A 10,815-nucleotide genomic window follows, 5' to 3' on the forward strand; every position below is an offset into this window, starting at 1 on the left:
ATTGTCACAGGGGAAGAGGGGTCGCTGTAGCGGAGGGAAGAGTACTGTAGCTGCTGCGAACGCCACTATGGTTCACAGCAACGGCTCAATATTCACAGCAGCGGGGGAGGGGGGGAGATGATTGACAGTGGGTGGTGACTAATGGGGGAACAACTGACAGAAGTGGCGACTGACAGCCGGCGGGGGGGTGGTGGGGTGCTGGGGACGGGGGAGACTTACTGATAGCTCCTGTGAGTGCATGACACGTCACTTACCACGTCATTGTCGGGTTGGTGATTTAACGGGTCGATCCCCCTGCGATTTAAAAGGTGTTTCCAGCACCTTTGCCTCAGTAATCGCAGCTGGGTCCCAGGTACTGCAGTTTAAAAGAGCCTACTAACCCCTAGGATAATTTCAACCTCATCAGTAAAAAGCATAAACAAAAGGACCGGCATAATTTCAAGACATTTCAACATAATTAATTGGGTTCTTCAAATGAATGTGGCATTGAATTCTCACTGTGCCATGTCTTGAACCTGATATTAATTCAATTATGCATTTCTGAATGTTAAGTATAACATGAGCTCAGGATTCAGCTGTTCGGAAGTTCTTCATTCATCCCAGTTATTTTCATCAGGGGGCACATAGCATCCCCACACCCCACCCCACACACACACACACACACACACACACACACATTTAAGGGGCTCCACAGATGGAAATTACCATTTTTTTAATGTAGTTGGTCAGAGAGAAGTACAGAAGAAACCAACTAAACTTGACTGCTTCACAAGGAAGGGGGCCCATAATCTTTGAGCAGAGTCCTCAGGGGGCCACAGGTTGAGAGTGGTGATTTATCCTATATGCCATCATTGAACAGATCTGTGTCATAAACATTATCCTTGACTAGAGCTCATTATCAGATACTGTACCTTTATCCTGGACCCTGCTAAAGACTACACCTCCATCCCAAGGACAATCCCGGGCTAGAATTCTAACACTGATCCCGACCTTTATCCGAGACAATGTCACAAATTAGACTTCTGTCCAAATGACTCATGGTGTAGACACTGTCACGGACAAGATTTCCAAGCTGGGACTACATACACACCATTCTCCCATCCAGATATTGTCACAAACTTGACCTCTACCTTTAACCCTGAAATTTAAACTAGATACTTTTAGTGACTGATTGGAATTATTTAGAACAAGGACAATATCTCTACCTTAGATCCTCTCTCTTACTAGACCTTGACTTCAGGTGCCATATGAATTAGACCTTTGATAGGAAACACTGTAATGGACCAGTCAACGACAGGCATTGACTTTAACTAAACTTACCATTGCGAAGACATTCTCCAGATTAATACAGAAGTGAAATTCCAAATTACTATTTCTTTAATGTCGGGAGACTTGTTGACATATGGGTTTCTGTTCCAACTTCATTCCCCAGATCTTAACAGAAATTAATATTTTCACTGCATCCTGAAATGTTGTACATAGATGGCAAATCATTCTGTTTGTGGTTATATGCAGTATGGAATTCAACACTGATATATCGAAGACAGGCCCTCACTCCGCCAAGGCACTGAGCTCAGTCTAAAGACCTTGCCACTAGGTTAGGTCCTCAGTACTCTCACCCAGTGTTCACCTTTAATACTCTACCACTGAACACAATCATCCAAGTCCATCATTGGACCAGCTTCTTAGTAGCCGACAGCAAAGTTGCTTTTATTACCTTCACTTTGGTTTCACATTTGGTACTAAAAATCCCTGTTACTGAGCCCCTGGGCTTGCCCTCAGTATCCTAGCATGGGTTTGCTCATTGTGGCTATAACACAAAATTATTTGTCCTTTGCAAACCAAGCATTAACTCAGTGACTCATAAGTTCATGTCACAATTACACTGTTGCAATGTGAACTGATTTACATTTATTGTAATTGTACTCTCCATTAACTGTATTAGAATTTATATAATCATTATGTAGATTGTATAGTTATTGTTATCTGTACTAATATTAATCAGTAATTGTGAGATTGGTTGATATAAGAAATTAAAATGCTCCGTATTCCATACCATTTATAGATTGAGAATTGGAAGTCTTTTTGTTAACAGTAAGTTCATAGAGACAAGGAATAACATGGAATGGAAGGAATCCACTTAACCCATCCTAACTGCCCTGGTCTTTGAAGCAGCCACCAGATTGATCCCCATCCCTCATGCTTAATCATTTTTTTTTTCTTTTTGTTCCAAGTAAATATTTTCTGGAAGTTTCTGAGGCTGCCTTTGGTACTCCAGATCACATCACAATGCAAATTTTTCCTCATCTCCTGTCCACAGCCATTATTACCAACATTATTGTAAATAAAAGCAATATCTCCTGGTCTGCTTTTCCAAAGATCTTCATAATACTCAACACCTAAAATAATTTCTTCCTTTGATCTTTCTTGTTCTGTGACAATGTTAGAGCCATTTAAATAACAAATATTGAGTTTTATTTTTGTGAGAGAAGCGGATTGAATGGTACCAGTGCTGCTTGTCGCCTGTCTGACCACGTCTGAATGTTCTCAGGGTTTTGCTTCTTATGGATGGGTACCATTTGCAACATTGGGTGGAACTTTTTTTTTGTCCCCAGCTCTGCTTACCTTATGTGGGTAACAGTTTCTCTGACTGGTTATTCCATGTGATGCCTCAGATCATGAATGGTGTGTGGATCTCAAACACCAAATCCTTAGATCGCCCTGAGAAACTTTTGATATTTAAACAAATTTAGATCATTTTAATGATTAAAAATTATCAGAAAATGTTAAAAAACAAAAAAAATAAGTTTCAAGTTGCATTTAAAACACCTCAAAATGCTAGAAATTAATGAAAAATATTATATTTATTGTAAACACATATACACCCACATAGATATGTATATAATATACACAAACATGTACACACATTCAGAGAGAGAGAAATAAAGTGATAGAGAGTCAGACAGATAGACACAGCACAGTAACAAGCCCCTCCAGGCCACACCCCTATGACCAATCAGCCGACCAACCCTGTACGCCTTTGGAATATGGGAGGCAACGGAGCACCCGGAGGAAACCACGCAAACATGGAGAGAATGTACAAACTCTTTACAGACAGTGCTGGATTCAAACCCAGGGCACTGGTGCTGCAACAAAGTTGTGCTAACCACGCCACACTAATTATGCTGCCCTCCACTAACCATGTCACGAAATAACACTTTGGTCTTTTCTGTTAATGTTGATCACCCCATTCAGATATTGGCTTGCACAACCTCTTCCAGATGCACAATGATCTCAGTATATCACTAACTCTGAAGTACAGAACAAAAATATCTAGGCTCAGTGTAATCCAGTCCATTTTGTAGCAACTTGGCAAGGCTTCATTGGCAACAAAGCCTCATCACTGTTTAAAACTAAGATTGACAGCATCATTTACACTAACCTTTTCAGGTTTCCCTTCAAGCCATATTATCCAAATATATTGCCTTTTCTTCATTGCCTCTTGGCCTAAATCACGAATCTCCCATCCCAAATGCAATATCGGAGTGCCTTCATTGCAGCGACTGTGATTTTCAAAGACCACTGCAGCACCATACTTGTAAACCTGACTGTCTTGATCGATAGATATTACTACTGCTTCCACTGCAAGACAGTCAACAGCTACCACCATCCAAGAGCTCTAGTCAATTCTGGGATTGCATCCATCATGGCTTCGGATTCCATGTATCACATCGATCCAGTAATGCTTCACTTACACATGACTGAAATCGTTGAAGCCCTGACCAGCAGGAGTGGTAGTAACCTCACAATCATGATCGGTCACAGTCGTAGGCCTAGTATCCTTCCTATCACCAGGTAGAAATCACTTGATGTGATTTGATTTGTTTTGGTGCATGTGCTTTTAAGCTATTTTTTCCCCAAGATCTGGGCACAACCCATTCTTGAACTGAATGGCCTGTTATCCAATAGAAATCAATCACGTTGTCAGGACTAGAATTATATACAGGCCAGACCATGTAAGGATGGCACATGTCCTCTCAAAAAAGGGGCTTTAGTGTTCTTGGTGCTCCTTGCTCACTTCCCCCATTCATGCAATATTCTCAGCGGGAAACCACTCAGTGCAACTTATCTGGAAGTCAATGCTCAGAAGCTGTAATGTAAGGACAATGTCTTTTTCCCTTTGTTAATTTTAGCAGCTTTAAAGAAATCCAGAAAGTATAAATCCCTGTGGCTTTGTAAATTAAATTGTAATCAATGATGATCTGGTAAGCAATATTGGCGGGAGAATGGGTTTGCCCGTGCAATGTTCAGAGGAGGTTAAGAAAAGCTATAGAACTGGCATTCAGTCACCATCTGCCTGCTGTGTGTACTTCCCAAAAGTATTCACTGCACATGTGCTCATATCCTCACCAAAATGTTGTAAGTATGCCACAAATATATACCTGTACGTTTATAAATCAATTTTGGATTCACAGTGCTCAAAAAATGCAAGTTAAAAAATTCAGCTTTATTTTAATACCAACATTTCATTTGTTACTTCTTGATCTACATTACTCTGGACTGATCAATAGAATGCCACAATAACCAAGTCATAATCACAATGCAATCTATAGGAATGTTTCGGGGAAACATTCCCTGTATTCTGTAACATGTTAAGCAGACATTTTCATCCCTTTTGTGTAACAGTTTTGCTTGCAGAACAACGTATTATTTTAAGCAAATATGCAGAACTCATGTGATTCGTAATTCACAACCATCCTTTCCGCTATGAGCTCTGTTGCTTCCTCTGGGTTGGAAACATGCAGATACACAGCTGGGTTTTCCAGCAACACATCGACATCTGGATTCAATTCTCAAGACAGAATTAATTTGTGAAATTAGACATTTGAAAAGAAAGCCAGTATTTTTCCAACCTGAAATAACTCCCTTTCCCAAACGAATTCCATATTGCCTGCCCATCTCTTTCTTGGGTACCTCCTACCCCTCTCCATGAATGCTCTCCACTCTACCCACAACTACTTGGGCCCAGCATCTGGAGTCCCTTCCTTCATCCCTCCTCTATTCTCTTTTTCTTTTGGTTTATTCCATTTTTGGATTCTTAGGATGTCACAATGGTCTGTACTGAGAAGACTGTTGTTTCAATTTATTAAAAGGTTTTAGACTTTGGAAGCAAAAATTCAACCTCTAAATTCACAGTAGGCACCAAATTAGAAATTGAGATAATAATGATGTTGTGCACAGCAGGACATTTCATTAGTAAACTTGCAGGATTGTAACATAATTAACAAATGGTGTTGCCAATTAAAATTCAGCACTGGATAAACCACACCAACTAATGACTTTGTTTAATAATACTTCTGTATTAATCATGATTAGTTCAAGCAACCCAAACATTCACTACAGAGTTCAAACAAGACTCATGAACTCTTCAGTTACTTAACTCTTTATGTTCCTCAACTCTAATTCAGCTCCTTAAGTTACTTCCATAACCCACTACTTGTAGTTATATGAGCTGCTCAGATGAACTTGGCCAAGGCTCAACTTGACAATTACTTCTCCAAGTCCCTGTCTCAAGGTCTTCTGTGACGGTTAGTCTCTAGATGATCATCCTGTGACTCTTTATTATACAATCCGTTGCATATCTCTTCAGTGTTGCTTTGATTCAAAGGCCAATTGTATTGTTATAAGTTGTCTTTTTCTATATGTGTAAATGATTGTTTAATTTCTTCATTTTCCTGCTGGTGGAGTTCCATAATCACTTTAACACTTCAACAACCTTGAAGTGGGGTTCTTGGGGATGCCCGGTTAAGGGGAGCAGTTAGCACAACGCTATTGCAGCGCAATGGCCGAGGTTCAAATCTGGCACTGTCCGTAAGGAGTTTGTACATTCTCCCCATGACTATTTCCTCAAGGTGCTCTGGTTTCCTCCCACCCTCCAAAAAAAAATGTCTGGGCTTTGTAGGTCAATTTGGGCAGGATGGGCTCATGGGTCAGAAAGGCCTGTTACCATACTGTATCTCTAAAATGTAAAAAAAAATTAAATCACTTCTGTAATTATCAGGACGTCTGTTTGTAGTAGAGTATCCTTAGCTGTTTTCAAAAAATAAAGTACTGGAGAAACTCGGCAAGTCAGGCAGCATCTGCAAATGGTCGACATTTTGGATCAAGACCTCGAATCAGGACTGGTACATCAAGATAGAGATCCTTAAGGAGCTCAAGGTCCTCCAGATTCCAAGACAGTTTCATTCCAGGTGTTGTCAGGCTATAGAATGAACCTCACATTGGTCAAATACTGTTCCCCTTGCACTATTCCGATCTCTCTCTGTAATTTTGCATTCTGTAGTGTGCTTTTAATTATTGTACTATGTATGGGCTGACTAGCTGGATTCAAGGAAAACAAACTTTCTCACTGCACAAGGTAATACACAAGCATGAACATGATAGAGTTGATTTCTAGTACTTCAGATAAAGTGTCAACAGTGCATTTTGAACCTATCCACTTTGCTGATGGCATCTAGCTGCTTGGGCTTAAATATATTAGCATCAATTTCGATCACTAGTTAAAGGACCTGAAGGAATATTCACCATTTCAAATCAATAGCTGTTGGAACTATGAAGAAGGCCTCAAGGAAAAAAAAACACTCAAAGGCATTCCGGAACATCTCTGCCAAGTTTCCACCATAATTTAAGCTCAACAATTCCAGAGATTGGACTTCAGCAAAAGAAAGTAACTGCTGTTGTACTTCATCTTCATGAAGACCTTATGAAAGTAATTACAATTCACGTGCAACTTATTCAGTGGAATCTTGAAATCTGGCATCCTTCCTCTCCTTTGTCCAAGCCATTGCCAGTCCCCCACAATTCTGGTCCAGGATTTCCAACATCACATCTTGTGCTCTCCTCTTTCCCAGAACCACTCTGTAGGTTGGCACTTTGTGCCAGATGACTCCAGTGGATATGGGTGCAAGAAACTCCAGGAAGACTGCATGTCCTCAGCACCCGAATTTTAAACTCGGAGCCATCCGGATTCGCACCTCCAGGCAAAAATTAACTGCATTAACTGCAGTGCTCAGCAATTAAATCAAAAGCTTTGGCTAAATCCAGACTTTCCAAAAAGGTGCATCCAATTAGCACTTTGCTTACTTCATGCTAATTCATTCTTTGATCAAAATAAATTGGTCACAAAGTTTATTTTAAAATGTTGCACACATTGCAACTACAGGCAACTAAAATACTCTGTCTAATTGGTACTTGCCCAGATCAGAAAAAAAATATTCCCAATGTTGTTAAAGGTTTTCTGACGAGCTTCACTTGATGAGACTGCAGGCTCAATGTGGGATCTGGATAGAATGTGCATTGAGGAGGTGGTTAAATTAAGCCCATATTCAAGACAATGTTTTTTTAATCCAGTAACTACATCAGAGGATTCTGCTCCAGGGCAGCACAATTAACGCAACACCTTTACAGTGCCAGTGATCGGGACCAGGGTTCGAACCCTACATTATCTGTAAGGAGTTTGTATGTCCTCCCCATGTGGTGTGGGTTTTCCCTGGGGGGGGGGGGGGGGGTCCAGTTTCCTCCCATCCTTCAAAACATACCAGGGGTTGTAGGTCAATTGGGCCGAAAGGGCCTGTTACTGTGCTGTATGTCTAAATTTTACAATTTTTAAAGTTGAACTCTTAACTTCTCAGCAGTTGTTCCTGGTTTAAATAACATTGACAACAGCACTCCACAGTGGTTCTACTCTGAAAGAAACGAGCAGGCAAAAATCATTCTTCAATGCTCACCCCTACTAAGGAAGGTGTTAAAGGTAGACTCACAACTCTTTTTAATCCCAAAAGTTCCTCTATTAAACTGCTTTGACTGTAGCAGTAAAAATATAACAGCAGCTCCCAGCAGTGGATTTAACATCATGTTAAATGTTCTCCTCCTGCCCCTCCCCACCATTTGGTTCGGGTGCCTGTCTACATTTTTTCATACTTTGAATGAAGGGCTCGAGTCCAAAACATTGCTTATGTATCCTTACCTTTGTTATACAAAGTACACTGTTTGAGCTGCTGAGTTTCTCCAGCATTGTGCTTTTATAGTAAAAGAGTTTTCCGGTCTGGTCTATGAGCCCACACACTTGTGACCAATTAGCCGACTCACTGTGGGAGGAAATTAGAGCACCAAGAGGAACTCAACGCAGTAACGGGAAGAGGTACATGTTCCTTAAGGACAGCGCTGAATTCAAACTGAGATCACTGGCACAGTAACACCATTGCATTAACCACAATCCTAATTGTGCCTCCCTTATTATTGTGATCCAGGCAGTCTGCTTAGCATCCATTTAGGCCTGCATAACAGGCAGTTTTACAGGTGGCTGCAGACTTTCATGTTAAATGCTGGTCTACTGAGTTCCACCTCACTGACAAAAGGCAAAGGAGGAAAAACCCAACACCCAACCCCAACCCACCAATTTTCCCCTGTAACCGCTGCAACCGTGTCTGCCTGTCCCGCATTGGACTTGTCAGCCACAAACGAGCCTGCAGCTGACGTGGACATTTACCCCCTCCATAAATCTTCGTCCGCGAAGCCAAGCCAAAGAAAAGAGTTCTATTGCAATTTAATCAGTTATCAACATCAGCTACAGACAATTGACCTGGTTATTCAATATGCAAAAGATAAGAAGATTGATCAAGTCCTTGTATGCCTGCTGATGTCAACATTGCAGGCACATCTCTAAAGTCTGTTTCTCAACTTGGCCAAAGCCTGCTCCAGAAACAAATGTGGGAAAGATTAAAATAACACAATTCATATTAATTAATTACCATCAAAATTCTGGCAGTCTTCCCATTGTGAATAATGAGCAGACCCAACCAATTTGATTCAAGGGGCCTCTCCATATTCCCCCACATCACCAAAACAAACCCCTGACTGAGATGGTTTTGTTTTGATGAAGGGTTCTGACAGGAAACATCGACAATACTTTATCTCCCGCGGATGCTGCTTGGCCCGCTCAATTCGCCCAGCCAAATTGGTTTCTTTTTGCACCAATATCCTTTCTTCCCAAAGTCCCCCTCTGTCTGAGGCCTACAGCTGCTGAAAAATCTCGGCAGAACCTAGAGCATTGCGAGGAGAGATTGATGGCCAACGTACCGGCCAGGGCAGTGGCACAGCAAAGAATCTGATTGGCCAGCGGTCATGCTGACCCAGGGACATTGCTGACCAGCAATTAGAATCAGAATTTGTTATCATGAAATTCATTGTTTTGCAACAGCATTGTAATTTATAGGACAATTCTATAAATTACATTATCTTTAAAGTCAATACATTTCCGCAAAAAAAAACAGAAAGTGAGGTAGAGTCTGTGATTCATTGTCCATTCAGAAATCTGATGGCAGAGGGGAAGAAGCTGTTTTTGTACCGTTGGGTGTTCGTCTTGAGGCTGTTGTAAACTCCTTCCTGATGGTAGCAGTGAGAAGAGGGCATGGGTTGGGTGATGAGGGTCCTTGAGGTTAGCAGTTTTCTTAAGACACTGCCTCTTGTAGATGTCCCTAATGGAGTGAAGACTGGTGCCCATAATAACACTAGCCAAATGCACAGCTCTCCATAGTCTTTTCCTGTCCTGTGTTTTGCTCCCTCCATACCAGACAGGGATGCAACCAATCAGAATGCTCTCCACGGAACACCTGTAGAAGTTTTCAAAAGTCTTTGGTGATTTACCAAATCTTATCAAACTCCTCATGAAGTATAGCCGCTGGCGAGCCTTCTTTGTGACTGCATCAACATGGAGACTTCAGGATAAATCTTCAAAGATTTTAACACCCAGGAATTTGAAGGTCTTTACTCTTTCCTTTCCACTGCTGACCCCTTGATGAGGACTGGTTTATGTTCTCCTGATTTCTCCCTCCTGAAGTCCACAATCAATTCCTTAGCTTTGAATGCCAGGTTGTTGTTCTGATTTATGTATGCTTGCTCTTTGCCGCCTGTGATTCTGCTGTTGACCATGGTGTCATCTGCATTTGAATTGCGCCTCGCCACACAGTCATGGGCGTAGAGCAGCAAGCTACTTAGGATAAGTAATTGTACTCGGACTATTGTTTATGTAGCGGGTTCCACAAGAAATGTTTGCTCAAACTAGGAGCAGACCAACTCTGAGTTATATCTCTTTTCCATTTACGCACAGTGTAGTCCATGTAGTTTCTTTTTCAATATTTTTATTAGTTTCATCATATAAATATTACATTTGTAGAGAATAAAATAGAATAATAACAAATCTTATATATTAATACATATGGTATTGTAACCTATGATGCATTAAAAAATAGAAAAAACCCACTGAACTATTAATCTACTTGTCAGAGGCTATTGGTTTAACACAAACAGACCACCACTGAGAGTTTTTTTAAAATAAGATAACCAATAGAGTCATAAACCAGCAACTAATTCATCTTACAAATTTTGAAAGTAATTAAGAAAAAGAAAACGATAAAGGAACAAAGTTAAGATTTATTTCAGTAGTGGAACGATCTACATTTTTCTCCCAAAGGTGTCATCATATTGGACAACCATTGAGTGTGAGTGGGAGGGACAGCATCTTTCCACCTCATTAAAATGGCCTTTCTAGCGATAAGGGAGGCGAGGGCAACGACACGGGATTGTGAAGCCGTTAATAGCAGACCCGTTGGCCCACTTATTCCAAAGAGAGCGAGAAAAGGATTTGGAGTCAAATTAAGAACTAAAGACAATGTACAAAATACCCCTTCTCAAAAACTGGTAAAGGAAGTACATAACATGATACCTTCTTCAGGGTTATAGATTTGTCCTATTTAG

General features: G+C 40.8%; 1 long non-coding RNA gene across 1 annotated transcript in view; it reads right to left on the reverse strand.

Moving 5' to 3' along the window:
- LOC138764979 (uncharacterized) overlaps window positions 1-1,803 on the reverse strand; it is a 61,279-nt gene extending 59,476 nt beyond the window's left edge. The window contains exon 1 of the long non-coding RNA XR_011358396.1: window positions 1,718-1,803. This is a non-coding gene — a long non-coding RNA (uncharacterized lncRNA). The remainder of the gene's footprint in view (window positions 1-1,717) is intronic.
- Window positions 1,804-10,815: the final 9,012 nt, after the last annotated feature.

Source organism: Narcine bancroftii, chromosome 5 (genome assembly GCF_036971445.1).
Source record: "Narcine bancroftii isolate sNarBan1 chromosome 5, sNarBan1.hap1, whole genome shotgun sequence".
In the NCBI taxonomy this organism is placed as follows: Eukaryota; Metazoa; Chordata; class Chondrichthyes; order Torpediniformes; family Narcinidae; genus Narcine; species Narcine bancroftii.